The sequence below is a fragment of the Lissotriton helveticus genome, chromosome 6 (genome assembly GCF_964261635.1).
Source record: "Lissotriton helveticus chromosome 6, aLisHel1.1, whole genome shotgun sequence".
Classification (NCBI taxonomy): Eukaryota; Metazoa; Chordata; class Amphibia; order Caudata; family Salamandridae; genus Lissotriton; species Lissotriton helveticus.
The window spans coordinates 1,947,650,455-1,947,665,980 of NC_136067.1; the positions used below are offsets into that span (position 1 = coordinate 1,947,650,455).

Sequence of the window (15,526 nt, forward strand, 5' to 3'; positions counted from 1 at the left end):
ATCTGCTTAATAGAATACCTGCCCATACATTTATCTGATCATGGTGCCATACTCCTGAAACTAGAACTTACCCCAGAGTCATCTCTGAGGAGGTGGACTTTAAATAGAAGATTTCTTTTGCAATCCTCCACCCCTGGTCTTCTGAAGTCAGAAACTGCTTGCTTCTTCTGGAAGAATCTGGGTTCAGCCAGCATACATGTGGTCTGGGACACCTTTAAGGCCTGGTTGAGAGGGATACTAAAAGGAGCGGTTGTGGGTTGGGACAGGGCTGAGAGGAAAGAACTAGCTGACCTAGAAGCAGTTAGCGGGGGCAGAGACAGATTTAAAGGTGAGTGGTCCGCTGGGGTAGATAATACAAATTTAATTATGAGAGTTGAAGAGCTGCAGCTGACGTTTAGAATCAGGTCTCAGGAGATCCTGCGCCAAAAATGGGAGGCAAGCAAAATGAGGTAGAGGCACGGGTAGCATTGTGGTAAACTTCTGGCAATGAAGAGCAGGGTCGATAGATCCAATAACAATATCACCAATATTAAAGTTGGTTCTCAAGTTGTAGAGGATAAGGATAGTATAGAGCGAGCATTTGCACAATTCGTCCAGGAACTCTACCAAGAAGATCTTCGGGTGACAGAAGAACATATTGATGGGTGGTTTAAAGAGAAACATCTCCGTACATTAGTTGAGGAGAGACAGGGAATCCTCACATCAGAAATTACAGGATCTGAGATTCTAACTATCTTAGATGCTGCAAAGAAAGGGAAAGCAGCAGGCCCGATGCTATTCCGATTGAGGTTTATATAAGTTTGAGGGAGGAAATTATCCTGGTCTGGCTGAAATTGCATAATGGTATCTTAGATGGTACATCTCCCCTGCCTGACTCTTGGATTTACGAAAGTTGAGGAGTTAGGTCCCGGGACACAGGGTCAGCTGGACCATAGAGTAATTTATGAACAAAGAATTTCCGGCCCTGCGGTTTTAATAGCTATTTTGATTAAAGCAACAAACCAAAATCTTTGTTATGATTTGTATGGTCTTATTTATTTAAACCATTTACTTTTTATATAAATCTCATTAATTTCAAGCATTGATTGTATGAGAAAAACACTACGTGCATACAATATATACAAAAAACATTTAGTTCAAAAACATTTAACAAAAAATTTGACAAAAGGACATATAACAAAATAACATCCAATCATTTAGTGTACATAAACATATGAATGCAATAATACGAGAAGCGTCAATCGTTATGTTGTATTTAGCAAAAAACTTAATTAAAAGAATAAAGCTATTTGCAGTAAGGAAAAAGAGAGACAAGATGAATTGTAGCAAATACAAATTTTTCAAATTTTTCAAATGTCGGATTAATAACCAGATCACTTAAATCCTTTCTGCTAATGCCTAATGCTTGAAATTAATTAGATTTATATAAAAAGTAAATGGTTTAAATAAATAAGACCATACAAATCATAACAAAGATTTTGGTTTGTTGCTTTAATCAAAATAGCTATTAAAACCGCAGGGCCGGCAATTCTTTGTTCATAAATGACTCTTGGATTTAAGCAGTCCTCACATTGATATTAAAGCCAGGAAAGAATCCAACTCAATGTCAGACATACCGCACAATTTCTTTACTAAATGTTGACTATAAAGTCTTCGCCGGAATCTTGAACAGCCGGCTTAGTAAAATTGCAGGGTCATTAATCCACATGCATCAAAAAGGTTTCTTGCCAGGCTGACAGATGTCTGATTTAGTACATACTTTAATTGGGTCGATTGACTTGGCTTCATCACAGGACCTCCCTCTTTCAATCATTACTGTTGATGTAGCCAAGGCCGTTGACAGGTTGAACTGGCACTTCTTGGACAGGGTCCTGAAGATCTTCGGTTTTGTTGATAGATTCAGGGAAGTGTTGAAAAAAATGTATAAGTCCTCCCGGGCTCAAATTTTGGTTAATGGTAATCTCTCCCCTGTAGTGAAAATAGGACACGGCACTAGGTAGGGTTGCCCTCTCTCCCCCATTTTATTTGATTTATATATAGAACCTCTAGCTAAAAGCATAAGATTAAATCAGAAGATCCCTACTGAAATAAAATGGGTTTTTACGAAAGTTAGCACTGTATGTGGATGATTTGATTCTTTTATCATCTAATGTTAGCTCTACACTCTCAGAGCTTGTAGCTGAAGCCCAAATGTTTGGAAGTCTATCAGGCTATGAGATAAGCAATGAGAAAAATGAGATTATGGCCTGAAACATCGTTGATCAGGAGGGAAACTTTGCCAAAGAACTCAGATACTTAGGAGTTATAATAACTCAGGATACTGCCCAAATCCCTAAAACCGATCTAGATAAAGTCTCAAAGGAGGTCGATGTCCTACTAAAAAGATGGCAGAGTATCCCATTGTCACTCTATGGGTGAGTCAATTTGATCAAGATGTTCGTCCTTCCAAAATACACTAACCTTTTTAACAACATCCCCTTAGAATTTGGAAAATCTGACATTCTCAAAATCCAGGGCAATATATCTTCCTTTATCTGGGTAAGTAAAGCGATTCGGCTATCCTGGAAAAAACTTTGATGCAAACTTCAGTGAGGGGGATGGGCCTACCAGATTTTCAGCTGTACTGTTGGGCCTACCAATTAAAGAACTGTAGGATGTTATTGCTCTCTCCTGACAATTCACTGATAGGCTGCATGTTCAAAGCCATGTTAGCAGGTGAAGGGGAGCTAGGTTTCATGTATAAGTTTGTCTCTCCTAAATTCTTCAAAGAAATCCACTTAAAGACTTTGCGTTTGGCGGCTAGGTTATGGTCAGATTGCCGAGACTCTTTAGGGCTATCTTATTATAGTGAATGGGCTCACGTTTGGGATTCTCCCGGTCCACCACAGTGTCTTGTGGATACTCTTGCTTATCCATTAAAAGAGGTGGAGTCGTATACTGGAGAGACCCCGTACTGGGCGATAAATGTCATTCCTGGGAATATTGGAGTCATATCACTAACTGTACTCTGTCCAGGTTCAAATTCTATCAGCTCTCTTTCTGGTGTAAGAGTCAATACTGGCCACTCTTGGATGATAACAGGATGGAAAGCGAACTCCAATACCTAGCCCGCAGAAGAAAAGAAGTGGCACAATGGTATTTCATTTCTTGGGAGCAACAGATTGAATGATGGAGCAGCCGTACAGAGTCTGGGAGAATTACTTGCCGAGGGAGGAGCTAGAAACCTTATGGCAAGTATCTCTAGATATTCTTTACCCCCTGATTAAATCAGCTGCACTCAGAACAAAACACTTTTTTCACACTCCACAGGATCCAATTGGTCCCCACTTAAGATATCCAATATATCTGTCTGAGATGCGCCCATCAGAATGCAGATGATGTCCAGGTATTCGTTTCCTGCCCTCAGATACAAGAATATTGGGCCCTGGGTAACATCGTGGAGGTAAGCCCATCTCTCATAATATTTGGTTTCGTCCCTGCACTGGGGGGATTATCAGACTCGATAGGGTCCCAACAAAAACTGGTATTTTACTTGATATTGCTGGCCATGAGGGAGATCTGTAAATTGTGGCGCCAGACAATATCTCCCACTTGGAATGCTTGGTGGAATTCTGTTACATACTTCAGAAAGTTAGATCAAAGAGAAAATGTTTATTGAGAAAAGCCAGATAAGGGGCTGTTTTGGAATCTTTTGGATGATAGGGCATCTGGTCCAGTTTAGGGACAGGACGATGACCCAATAATTGAAACCTCTGGTCAGCCCAGGTTGTATGTTATGGGTATTCCCTGTAAAAAAGAACATCAGCTGAGAGTGGAACCACCATGCAAATACGCATCAGTTGTGGTACAGGACAAAGGGGTGCTATAGCTACGGAGGTCATATGAGATGAGTAAAAAAAAAAAAGAACCAAAAAAAAAGGAATTATAAAATAATCATTCAGACAAGAGTCTTCAGAGAGGACCTGTGGTATGGCCCATGATAGACATGCTCCAGAAACTGAACTAACCAAAAATTCCACCTTAGCTCAATGATGTTAAAAAATAGGACTCGAAATATAAAATTTACGGTAAAGGATTGTAAAACGTCCATCAGCTTTGAAGGTTCCCGTGAAAAATGACTGCTTTTACCAAAAGATCAAAGGTTCGGGAGTCAAATATTCTGTCTTAGTGCAGTAGAGTTCCTGTATCTCTGTTGTTGCAACAAATTAGTATCCATAGTGCTGGACCATGCAAGTCGCCTGGCACCACCATCTGTAAGTGCAGGATGTAGTGGGTGTTTCGACCATCTTGACTAGCCTGCTTGAAGCTCAAGAGTGACTCACTTCTGTAGCTCTTTTGCGTGACCACTATAAAGTATGTGATAGAAGTCTTCTTCAAAGAAAGGGTCAATTTCAGGTGAAACAGCTCAAAAGCAAAAAATAACCCCAGAAAGGCAAGGCAACTTCATGAGCAGATGGGAGACAGAAGAGAGACCCGGCAGGGATCAGCCTTAACCAAAACAGGATAGGACCAGGACACTCCAGAAAAGGTTCATTATAAAGAGAAAGTGAATCATGAAAAAACCACATGAAACAGTATGAAAATATTAGAAGGAGGACATCGATGCCGATGAAAAGTACTTTCAACTGTGCTGCGGTGCAGTTTACCTTTTAACTCCTGTCATTTTCCATGTTCTCAAAAGTAAGAGCCGCCCCATGTGAAAGGATATTGGCAAGAAGAGGGTCAGTGCCCATCTTACTTTGGGTAGTTTAACAGGTAAAAAATGTGCACCATCTTTGATTAGACCTGTAGGAATGTACCTAGCATTATATAGCAAGTACTACTGCCTTTACAACCTTTCGGGTCAAATGTCTCTCAAGCAAACTGCTCTTAAACCAGCCATTTTTCCCATTCCCGAAGTTTACTCTGAATGCTGTGGTCCTGGCAATCCTGTACCAACTAAGGCAGAAAAAAGAGGACACTTACCCATTACCTAGGTAAAAGAGTACAACATGTTCCCATGGTAACACAAGAACTTGAAGGCCAACTGTGGAAAGGAAACCCAGCCAAGGCACTGCATTGGGTTCAAGTGAACAAGTCCTGAGAAACCTACAGCTTGTACTCAGTATTTATTTTACATGTTTTTCTAAATTTGAATCTTGGACATAATAGGGCTCCGCCCGTTGATAGTTTTTGAGTCAAGCTGTGTCTGTTGAACTGGCATCAGGCCCATGCTTTACTCTAAATATTGCATTCAGTAAACAATTGCCATGCAGCATCACCTGAGCACCGTGTCTACAACTCATTTGTGTGGGTTTATTCAACATCATCAAACTCTCTTTCTTTTTCATTTGCCGCCGAGAAACTTGACACCCTCAAGTTGGCTGTAGGACTTTATAACCAAAACTCTAAGGCTCTAATTGGTGTTCTTGAGCCATCATACCAATTAGCCATGATTTGACATTGCTTCTTTTGGTGGCCCACCATGGCTTAGAAGAATACTTTAAGACCATTTAGTGACAGATTTTTTAAATTTCTATTTATTATTTTGCGGTTGTTTCTTTTTGTTCAGTTCTGTTCATCTTGCCTTTGTGTTAGACTTATCGTATGTTGATAAATTGTTTCACTTTGACTTACCAGTACTGTTACTTAACTAGCTGTTTTAGATATACTGCAAGCTCTTTCTCTGAGGACATTGTGCTGCTTAGGTCAATCTACCAAGAATGGGCCAACATATTCCAGAATCAGTTTAAATGTGCACCAGAGTATTTAGACTTAATGATAGCTCATCAAGTTTGTTCTCACTCTCTCTCCGTGTTAGCATGCCTATTTAGTTTAATTGTAGCTTTAGCTCTAATAAATGTATTCTTAAATCCTTTAACACAATTGCTACTTTTAATGGATATATTTCGCCAACATAGATTTAAACTTTTTGCAGTCATATTTAGTACAATGCAGGGCTGTTCAATTTTTACTAAGCCTTGTTTTCTTTCTTTATCACCTAAAATAAAGGTTACTCAAACTTGTGAGTATCAAGTTCTGCAGTCACCCAATATCCCACAGTGGCTGATAGATTTCTGCAGACATGTTTAAGAAATTAAAAATAGTGAAAAATGAAGGATAGCTATTGCATTGCCTCCATAAAAAATCCATAAAAATCATTCAGTTAATACCTTGCTTTCTGTGGACTTTTTCTCTGTGCTAAAATAATTCTTAAGTTGTATTTTGGATAAACCATGCATTTACACACTTTGACATAAACATACTCATACCTAAAGATTCTTTCTGTTGAAAAACATTGGCATTGAAGCAGTATCCTCAAATACCAAATAGAGGGAATAGAAACATTCCATACAATTCTAAGACTAATGAACAGAAATGAAACAGATGTATTTTAAAATACAAAATAATGCAATTGGTAAAAAGATATATAAGCTTGACTTCATAATACAACATTCTACTTAAATCATTGCTCTTATTTTGTGTTTATTGAGGAGATATGAAGCACACTCATTGAAACTTAAAATCTTCAATGTAAATAAAAATACTTTTCATATACTTACTACAGAGTCCCTTTTCACATTTGTCCAGGCATTTACTGCATGGGATACCTGTTGTGTATGGTGTTTTAATTGTATCTCCATAATTTCCCCTAAAGCATTGGAAATAAATATAACAATTGAGGGGCATCTCCAGGTCAGGTTTCAGCATTGCCCATCCCATTTCAAGATCTCTTTTGGCTTGAGTCACAACGTTTTTTTGAGAGCAGGTCTGACTTACTTGACATATAGTTATCACAATTTTTTAGTTGTCTGTAAAACACATTTTTCTGCCTGTGTCTGTATGCATTTGGCTGTGAGGTGCTCTGATTGATGGCATACTGTATCGAAACTTTTATTCTACAAATGGTAAGTGTATGGCTGGTGATGCTTTGTAAGTAGGGATTGAGCCTTGCATACGAGGTGTGAGAATGGAGGATTCATTCCCCATCAGTGGATGATGTAGAGGATGGGGGTTGTATTAACGAGAGGAGGTGGACTTGATGGGGACATTTCAGGAGGTTATGCCTGGTGTGAGCAATAACATGGGTATCTGAGTGGGAGAAGAGTAACTATGGGCAAATTTTGCGGATCTGCGGTCCACAAATTTGCACGAAATTGCAAAAAAATCCACAAATTCGCGGATTTTCCTGTGAACTCGCTGATTTTTTTGCAATTTGCACTCTACTCAACTGGAGTACTTTCTACTGGCTAATCAGTAAGTGCTACCTCGTTGGGTAAATGTATAGTGCTTTTTCTACACTTCTGCTGCATAAAGGGCCAGAAGATTTGTCTCCACTGACCATGTGTGCCTGTAACTTGCCACTGTGCCAAAAGGCGCCGGGGTCCCTTGAGTGAGCTGTCCATCATAGTTGGGCTTGGGAAAGGGCGGGAAGACATTTGATACCGCTAGTGTGTGGTGCGGGGCCAAACAGGCGGGGCTTCTATGCGTGTTCACATGCCTCTTGTGTATAAGGTCAGAGAGCGAGCAGGGCAGCAGGTGAAGAGAAAGCAGCCTCCTGGTCACAGGAACTACACTGGGGTTGCGCTCGAGAAACTCAGGGATTCAAAGAACTCCCTCGAGTATTACAGCTAATTTTCGACGGCAGATATGGGGTTCAAGCACACTTGCCCAGCTTTGACCGTGCTCACTAATGTTTTGGGCTGATTAAAACGTTACTGAATTTGAGCTTCAACTCGGGCAGCTGCTTTATTTATATCTGTAAGTGCTTCCTGTGAGGTTTAATTTTTGTGACAGGAGCCTCGTGCCAGAATGAATCCTGCCCTGCATAGTTATCCATGAAAATGCCACGGTTTTGTGCAGTACCTCTACTCAACTGGAGTACTTTCTACTGGCTAATCCAGTAAGTGCTACCTCCTTGGGTAAATTATAATGCTTTTCCTACACTGGAGCTGCGTAAAGGGCCAGAAGATTTGTCTCCACTGACCATGTGTGCCTGTAACTTTGCCACTGCGGCAAAAGGCGCCGAGGTCCCTAGAGTGAGCTGTCCATCATAGTTGGGAAAGTGCGGGAAGACGTTTGATAATGCTAGTGTGTGGTGCGGGGCCAAACGGGCAGGGCTTTTATGCGTGTCAACATGCCTCTTGTGTATAAAGGGTCAGAGAGCGAGCAGGGCAGCAGGTGAGGAGAAAGCAGCCTCCTGGTCACAGGAACTACACGGGGATTACACTCGAGAAACTCAGGGATTCCAAGACCTCCCTCGAGTATTACAGCAAATTTTCAACGGCAGATATGGGGTTAAAGCACACTTGCCGAGCCTCGACCGTGCTCACGAATGTTTTGGGCTGATTAAAACATTTCTGAATTTCAGCTTCAACTCGGGCACCTGCTATATTTATATCTGTAAGTGCTTCCTGTTGAGATTTATTTTTTGGCCCACAGGAAGCCCTTACAGAGTTAAGGCAGGTGCCCGAGTTGAAGCTAACTTTGTAACCATTTTAGAATGGCGCCGGCAAGCTGCCAGAATTGAAGTTGCAACTTACAAGTAAGCAACTTCAACTCTGGCAGCTTGCTGGCGCCATTCTAAAATGGTTACAAAGTTAGCTTCAACTCGAGCACCTGCCTTAACTGTGCTTCCTGTGGGCCAAAAAAAAAATCCGCCTGCGATCGGATTTGCAGATTTTTTGGCAATTTCGCGAGATTCGCAGATCGTGAAATTGCTGAAAATCCACAAATTCCGCGAGCAGAACATATTTTTGGCCCACACTTAGAGAGGAGATGAAAATTAAAAGGGAGATACAAGTAATGGGCAAAAATGGCGATGGAGTGATGGTGTCTTGCGTGGGCTTACCGAAGTAGGAAACTGCATGTGTGAGGATAAGGAAGTAAGCTGATAATGGAAAAGGTCTGTGTATGAGAGCCAGTGTCTAATCCTTCCAGATAGTTATTAATGCTAGTTTTCCATGGTGCCTAATATTGCTATCAGTTGACTGTAATGGTCTATCTTGTGGCATGGATATTTAAGTAACGTCTGTTTGGTGCCTATTACTGTCTCTGTTCTACCTAAAAAAATTCTGTGCTGCATCCCAGATTGAGGAATAGGTCCATAGCAATACCAAAGAGTGTAATTTTCCTCCCTACTTAAATCACACAGACATTAAGAGGGGGAAGGATGCTCTAGCACTAAGGCCCAATAATGAGGACTTAGCCGAGAAACAATACCATGCCTCTCAGGGATGTTTTACAAGGGCCAATAACATACTCCAATCCATCAGTCCACATGGATACATGTGTCAGCTAAACAGATAATGCACAATATTACTGATATTGTGGCAGCCCCTGCTCCCCCCTGACTAACTGTCATCATTTCAGAAGCAATAATGCCACAACATCTTCATCATCTCTGAATAAGGAAGAACCTAAGACATGCTTGGCAGTACTAAAAGCAGACATAGACAAATCACTTATGGATAATATTCAGGTGCTGTGCACTGAACTATGAACGGAGCTAGCAGAAGTCTGGGAGGATTTTAAAGTGTTAGACGAGCACCTGGAAGCCACAGAAACACACCCAAGAAATGAATTAGATGCAGATTTGGTCGCTTGGGCTACCATCTCTCCTAAGGATCTTCAGCTTAAATGGCTGAACAGGAATGGGTGAATTGGGGCAATGTGGCCAATGGAAATTTAAAAGAAGAGGTGAAAGGTTTGAACATTGTGAGATGTGTGCAAGAACTATTTTCATACCTACTCCAGCTGGGAGATGATGTAGTGGTGTCCATACAGTGAGCGTATATGGTGGGGAGGAGGTCAACATTGTTTTATGTGCAGCTTACAAAAGTCTGAGTCTTCTTTTTACACACCTCTTTCACATTACTATAAGTCATACTCCCTCTTTTATACAAACAAAATAAGGAAACAAATATTTGGCAAAGCCTATAACCACTTTAGTAAAGTGTTAATAGGAAGGGCAGAAATATCAAAACAAATGCTTACCTGTACCCGAAAGTGTAACATAGAACACAGGTAAAGTGGACCTAAAAAACAACATGCCTGCCTTTAACTTTTCCAAAGACAGTCATTAGCCAATCAGCTAATAACTTGTCATCGCAATATACCTTGGTAGTACCACGGTACTACAACAGCCAAAAATATAACTACGTTTTAAAACACTGAAAATGTAAAAAATTCTTACCCTACTTACCTACCGTATGACACAAAATCCTCTGCATACCACAATATATCATCCTGCCAAATGTCCAACTGATGATTTTTGCGCTACGTGAAAAACAAGTCCATGGTGGCCGGGCAAGATGACCTATCGGACATAGACCATCTCGGCTCCCGGTACACGTGCTATTCCAGATCGGATTCTGGTGGCTACCTGAAGCTACAACTGCCACAAACAGAGCCTACCTGCAGCGGAGGATGTGAGGCATCAGCTCAGTCCATCCTCTTACCCTGGGACTGCCTGTACCAGCTCCATTCTGCCTCTCTCTGTGCTGAGGGGAAAGATCGGCGAGAGTTAGGATGGTGTCCGGAGCCCTGCCGCAACGGGAGGAGCCCCTGTCCTTCTACAAGAGGTATGGGCACCGTACTTCCTCTGAATGCAGGAGCGACTTGACCCTCATAGCGATATGCCCTGAGACGCTTGCGGGGGCTTGCTACTGGGAACTGAGGAGATCGCGGTACTTCCCGTCACAGTTGCCTGACCCTAACATGGCGGCTGCCATCCACCAAATGGCGGCGAGCACTGACGCTTAAATCCTTGGGCTTGCAGACTATTCCATCTGCCATACCAACCGGCGCACCTGGGAGTGCGAGGCATAGCTCCCTCTCTGCGATCACTGCGGAACCGACGACAGCCTGCAATTACCCGGGGGTCTGTGGATAGCGCTACACACCATTGAACACCTTTCCACCTGCATGGACACCCAGTCTGCATAATAAGGGAGACACCTGTATGATGCCACCCCACGATGGTCAATCCTGTACCTGCTACCCACATTAGCTGCTAGATACCTCGCACTGGAGTACACCTTCTTTCCTTACCGGTCCCTCCTTCCTTTCTCCTCCTAATTGCCCTGGGTGCAGAAAATGACCTTCACCATATCCGGGGTAATTATTTGTGACGTGGCACCCTCACTCCTACAATGAGAGGTCGACATCATTGGGATACTGAGCAACAGACCTAGCTCGTGACCTGAGGTGGGACCACCTCCGCCCTGACAGAGCTGCTACTTAGTGCCACGTGGCCCTCTCTCAATCCACCCTTCGTGATCAGATTGAGGCTGGACCTGGAGTCCCTCCACCACCCTTGACAGAGCTGCAGAGATTTGTGTGGCCTCATCCATATGCCGCCGAAGAAGGCGACAAGCAAGACGCCAAGTAAGCTATCAGACTTCTTCGCGACCACAGACAAACGCCCGACATTGCGAGGGGACGCGGAAGGTGCAGCCATGGCTCTCACTAAGGCAGACCTATTAAATATGTTTAAGGACTTTAAAACTGAACTGCGCAATGAACTCAGTCAAAACATCAAATCCTCAATGGACCAACTGCGGACAGACCTAACAGACCGTCTGACCTCCCTCCAACACGATGTGGACTCTGTGGGCACTAGAGTGCTGGACCTGGAGGCACAACATCAGTAGCAAGAACAACTCTCTATCGAACTACACAAGAATGTCCTTGCTCTCAAGGAGCAGTTGCAACAGATGCAGCTTAAAGCAGAGGACCTCGAAAACAGAGCACGGAAGGAGAACATACGTGTTAGAGACTTGGAGGAAGGCACGGAGGGGCTGGACCTAGAAGCTTTCATAGAGGGACTTTTCGCAGAGATCCTGAGTCCCCAGACCTTCAAGATAAAGTTGGACACCAGGTGGGAATCATACAGAACGGCGAGAAGAAGAGACACCACGACATCTTGGCGAAATTCCACTCATACAAAGTCAAGGAGACAGTACTGCAGGCGGCCAGGGCAAAAGACTCCATCTCCTTTCAGGGTCACTCTTGCATTATCTACCAGGATGTAGCGCCATCTACTCTAGCACAGAGACAACTGTTCAGACCTGTCACCACGAAACTGTGAAATGATAAGATCAGATACCGGTAGACCTACCCGTTTGGACTCAGTTTTGAATTCCAGAACAAGCGACACCACATTACTGATTTAAAGGAAGGTTTGGACCTTCTGGGCCTCCCCTCCGAGGATATGGCCCTACTCAAGGCAAAAATGGGGATACCTCCAGGGCTCAGCATCAGATTCTACCTGGGCGGTGGGTTCACGCAGGGGTCGCTGATGAACCCTAACAGACTGCACCATGGGAGTTGAGTGGTATATTACCTAAACCAGGACTGGGCTTCACGGGCCTCTGAACAAGTCTCAATGAGGCCAACGCCTCCGGATATATCCAGTGGCAGCAGCCACAGTCCTGCTCTATCCAAGAGCCCCTGCCTTTGGACTCCTCTCCTGCCCCTGTTTCTAGGGATCCATCCCTCTAGGCAAGATATGGGGACGTCACAGACTAAAATGGCTCCATACATAAGGACAGTGCTGTCTCCTTTTTCTAAAATAAGGCAGGTTTGGAACCTAGTGCCATAACTACTTTTAGTTCTATATTGTTATCTGGGGTTTGATATATATCTTATTCTCTATTGCAGATAAATTACCTTAGTTGGCCTCTTAAACATGGGTCTGTATTATGGCCTGCTTTCCAGCGGCACAAAGATGTTTTTCATGTGAGAAATTTACCGGGATGGGTGTGGACAGGGTCCTCGGCCCTGTTGTTCCCCCTGGTCCTTGAGGGGGCATTTTAGCCCCACAAAGGGGACCTAGTAGTAGTTTCTGTATTGTAGATGTGTTCATGTTTGTTTTCAGCTTTTTGCCGGTTAAGGGGAGGGAGTGGGAGGGACGTGGTGGCGGATTTAAATAAGTGACTGTGTGAGGCTCTCTGATCTTTGCAACCTCATAGGTGACACGACAGGACACTGTACAACCCCTTGAGGGCATGCCAAGACCTGGGACGCAGGGGCTGCTGGGGATTTTAGAGAAGCGTAGTTTTTCCCTCTAGTATAATGCTGATCCCTATCGGAACTTGTAAATTTAAGGGTCTTAGCGAGGGCCGAGGACACGCACCTTAGACACAAACACTATCCACTAATTTATAGATCATGAGCCCACACAAACTCACGGAGGTACTGGTACCTACAGAGTAAACACCTGATACACCATACCCCCCCTTTTTTCTGTTCTCTTCTCCCCCTTTTTTCTATGCAAATTCCCCGGATTTTCCCCAGGCCCAACCCCCGCACCCTCCACCACCACCATTTGTTTACAGTTTCATGTTCAGGTTTTGATACTGCAGAGTAGAAACTTACACTTTGGGAGCACACTGGTCATTAAGCAAGGAGGGGTACTAATATGGAAACGGGGGCCGCTCGGACATGGGCCCCTTCTCCGTGGACACACAGCAGTGCATGCATGACATGGGCTTTCTAGACTCTTGGCGTACTCTCTATCCACAGACCCGGGATTAACCTTTCTATTTCCATGTCCAGTGTACATACTCTCAGCTTGATTACATTTTTACTAGTCAATCCCTGCAGGGTGCCCTACAAGAAGCTAAGATATTCCCCCTTTCAGTAGCAGATCGTAGCCTACTTTCTACATGTCTCTCTTGGTGTGGGAACGCCTCGACTACTCTCAGGTGGAACTTCCCGATGTCTCTTGCACGGGACAAGGATTCTTGTATCATGTTAAGAGGAACCATCACTGAATTCTTTGCCATCAATAAACAGGAGGACACGTAGGAGTATACTACCTGGGACACATTTAAGCCAGCCTTCAGGGGGAAATATATTGCCCTTAATTTGGCGTTAAATGCGCAGCGCATTAGAGAGAGGGAGGAACTGGAGACGGAGCTGTCTTCTCTTGAACAGACCCACAAATTGAATCCCACCCGGCAAACCCTGCGCAACGTAACAACGCTTCGCTGTAAACTCTGGGCTATTTATAATAATAGGGCGGAGTTCACACTTCTCAAGCTGCAGCATTCATCATACACCCAGGACAACAAAATTGGTAAACACCTTGACACACCTGAAAGATAAACAAGAGAGAGAGTAAATAGGTGGCATTCGGGGGTCCTCTGGGGAACTTACACATAAGGACGAGGACAAAGCTGAGATCTTTGGTACCTTTTACGAAAGCCTCTATTCGGGGGAGGCCCTAGATTCGGATTCCCAATGGGATTATCTTCAGACATTGCCCCTACCCCAAGTGTCTGCTGAATGAACGAATTACTCACTGCCCCTATTACCATAGATGAGGTTAATTCTGCTATCAAAGTCTTAAAACCCCACTAAGCCCCTGGCCCGGACAGATACACCACCCTCTTCAATAAGACATTTGCCCCTGATATCAGCCCACTCCTTGTGCGACTCTTTAACAAGATGGCGGAAGAGGGTGAGACCTCTGGCACCATGTCTGAGGCCAAGATTTCTGTGATACCCAAACCAGGGAAGGACCCTCATCACAGCGCCTCCTATAGGCCTATTGCCTTGTTGAATCTTGATGCAAAACTGTACTCCTCCATTATAGCCAAATGACTGAATGACCTCATGCCCGACCTGATACACCCTGACCAGTCGGGATTTATTAAAGGCCGTCAAACACACAATAACACCTGTTGAATTATACACCTGATAGAGAAGGCCAACAGACATCAAATGCCCATGGTATTAGTAGGGTTGGAAGCTGAGAAAGCCCTCGGCAGGGTTGACTGGCCATTCCCATTCCACACACTTACGGCATTCAAATTCTTGCCTAAATTTCTTACTATGATTCGAGCCAACTATATCCACCCCCGCTCTAAGTTAGTGGTCAATGGGGTACAATCATCTTCCTTTATGCACTTCAGAGGTACTAAACAGGGGTGCCCCCTATCACCCCTACTCTTCGCTCTTAGTATTGAGACATTAGCACTAATCCTGGAATCCAGGGGATACCATTCACAGGCGCTCCTGCCACGTCCCTTCCAACCTTGCAGTCAGAACTTGAACGTTTTGAAGCAGTGGCAGGCTATAAAATAAATTTAGGCAAATTGTACATTCTCAACCCCACTCTCCCGCAAGCAGAAGTCCATAGTCTCCAGTCTCTTACACATCTACCGGGGGCCACTTCCTCTATTCAATATTTGGGAGTCCAGCTAACATCAAGTCTAGAGGGGCTTTATGCCGCTAATTTCCCCACTATCCATACTCGAATCCAAATGGAACTCACGAAGTGGAAACCTCTCTTCCTGTCATGGTTAGGCCGGATACACGCCGTAAAAATGACACTTCTTCCAAGCTTCTTTATCTTTTTCAGGCCTTGACCATAGAACTGGAGGGGGATTTCTTTTGATGAGTGAAGAAAATGATTTTACACTTTATCTGGCCTAGGAAGACGCACTCGCTTCTCCTTCTCCCTATTGCACCGCTCTCGTAAGGAAGGGGGAGTTGGTCTCCCAGACATTCACTTATACTATGAAGTGGCGCAGTTGAG

General features: G+C 43.7%; 1 long non-coding RNA gene across 1 annotated transcript in view; it reads right to left on the minus strand.

Annotated features, from left to right (window-relative positions):
• Positions 1-15,526, minus strand: part of LOC144761975 (uncharacterized) — a 50,701-nt gene that overhangs the window by 11,278 nt on the left and 23,897 nt on the right. The window contains exon 2 of the long non-coding RNA XR_013595989.1: positions 6,543-6,631. This is a non-coding gene — a long non-coding RNA (uncharacterized LOC144761975). The remainder of the gene's footprint in view (positions 1-6,542; positions 6,632-15,526) is intronic.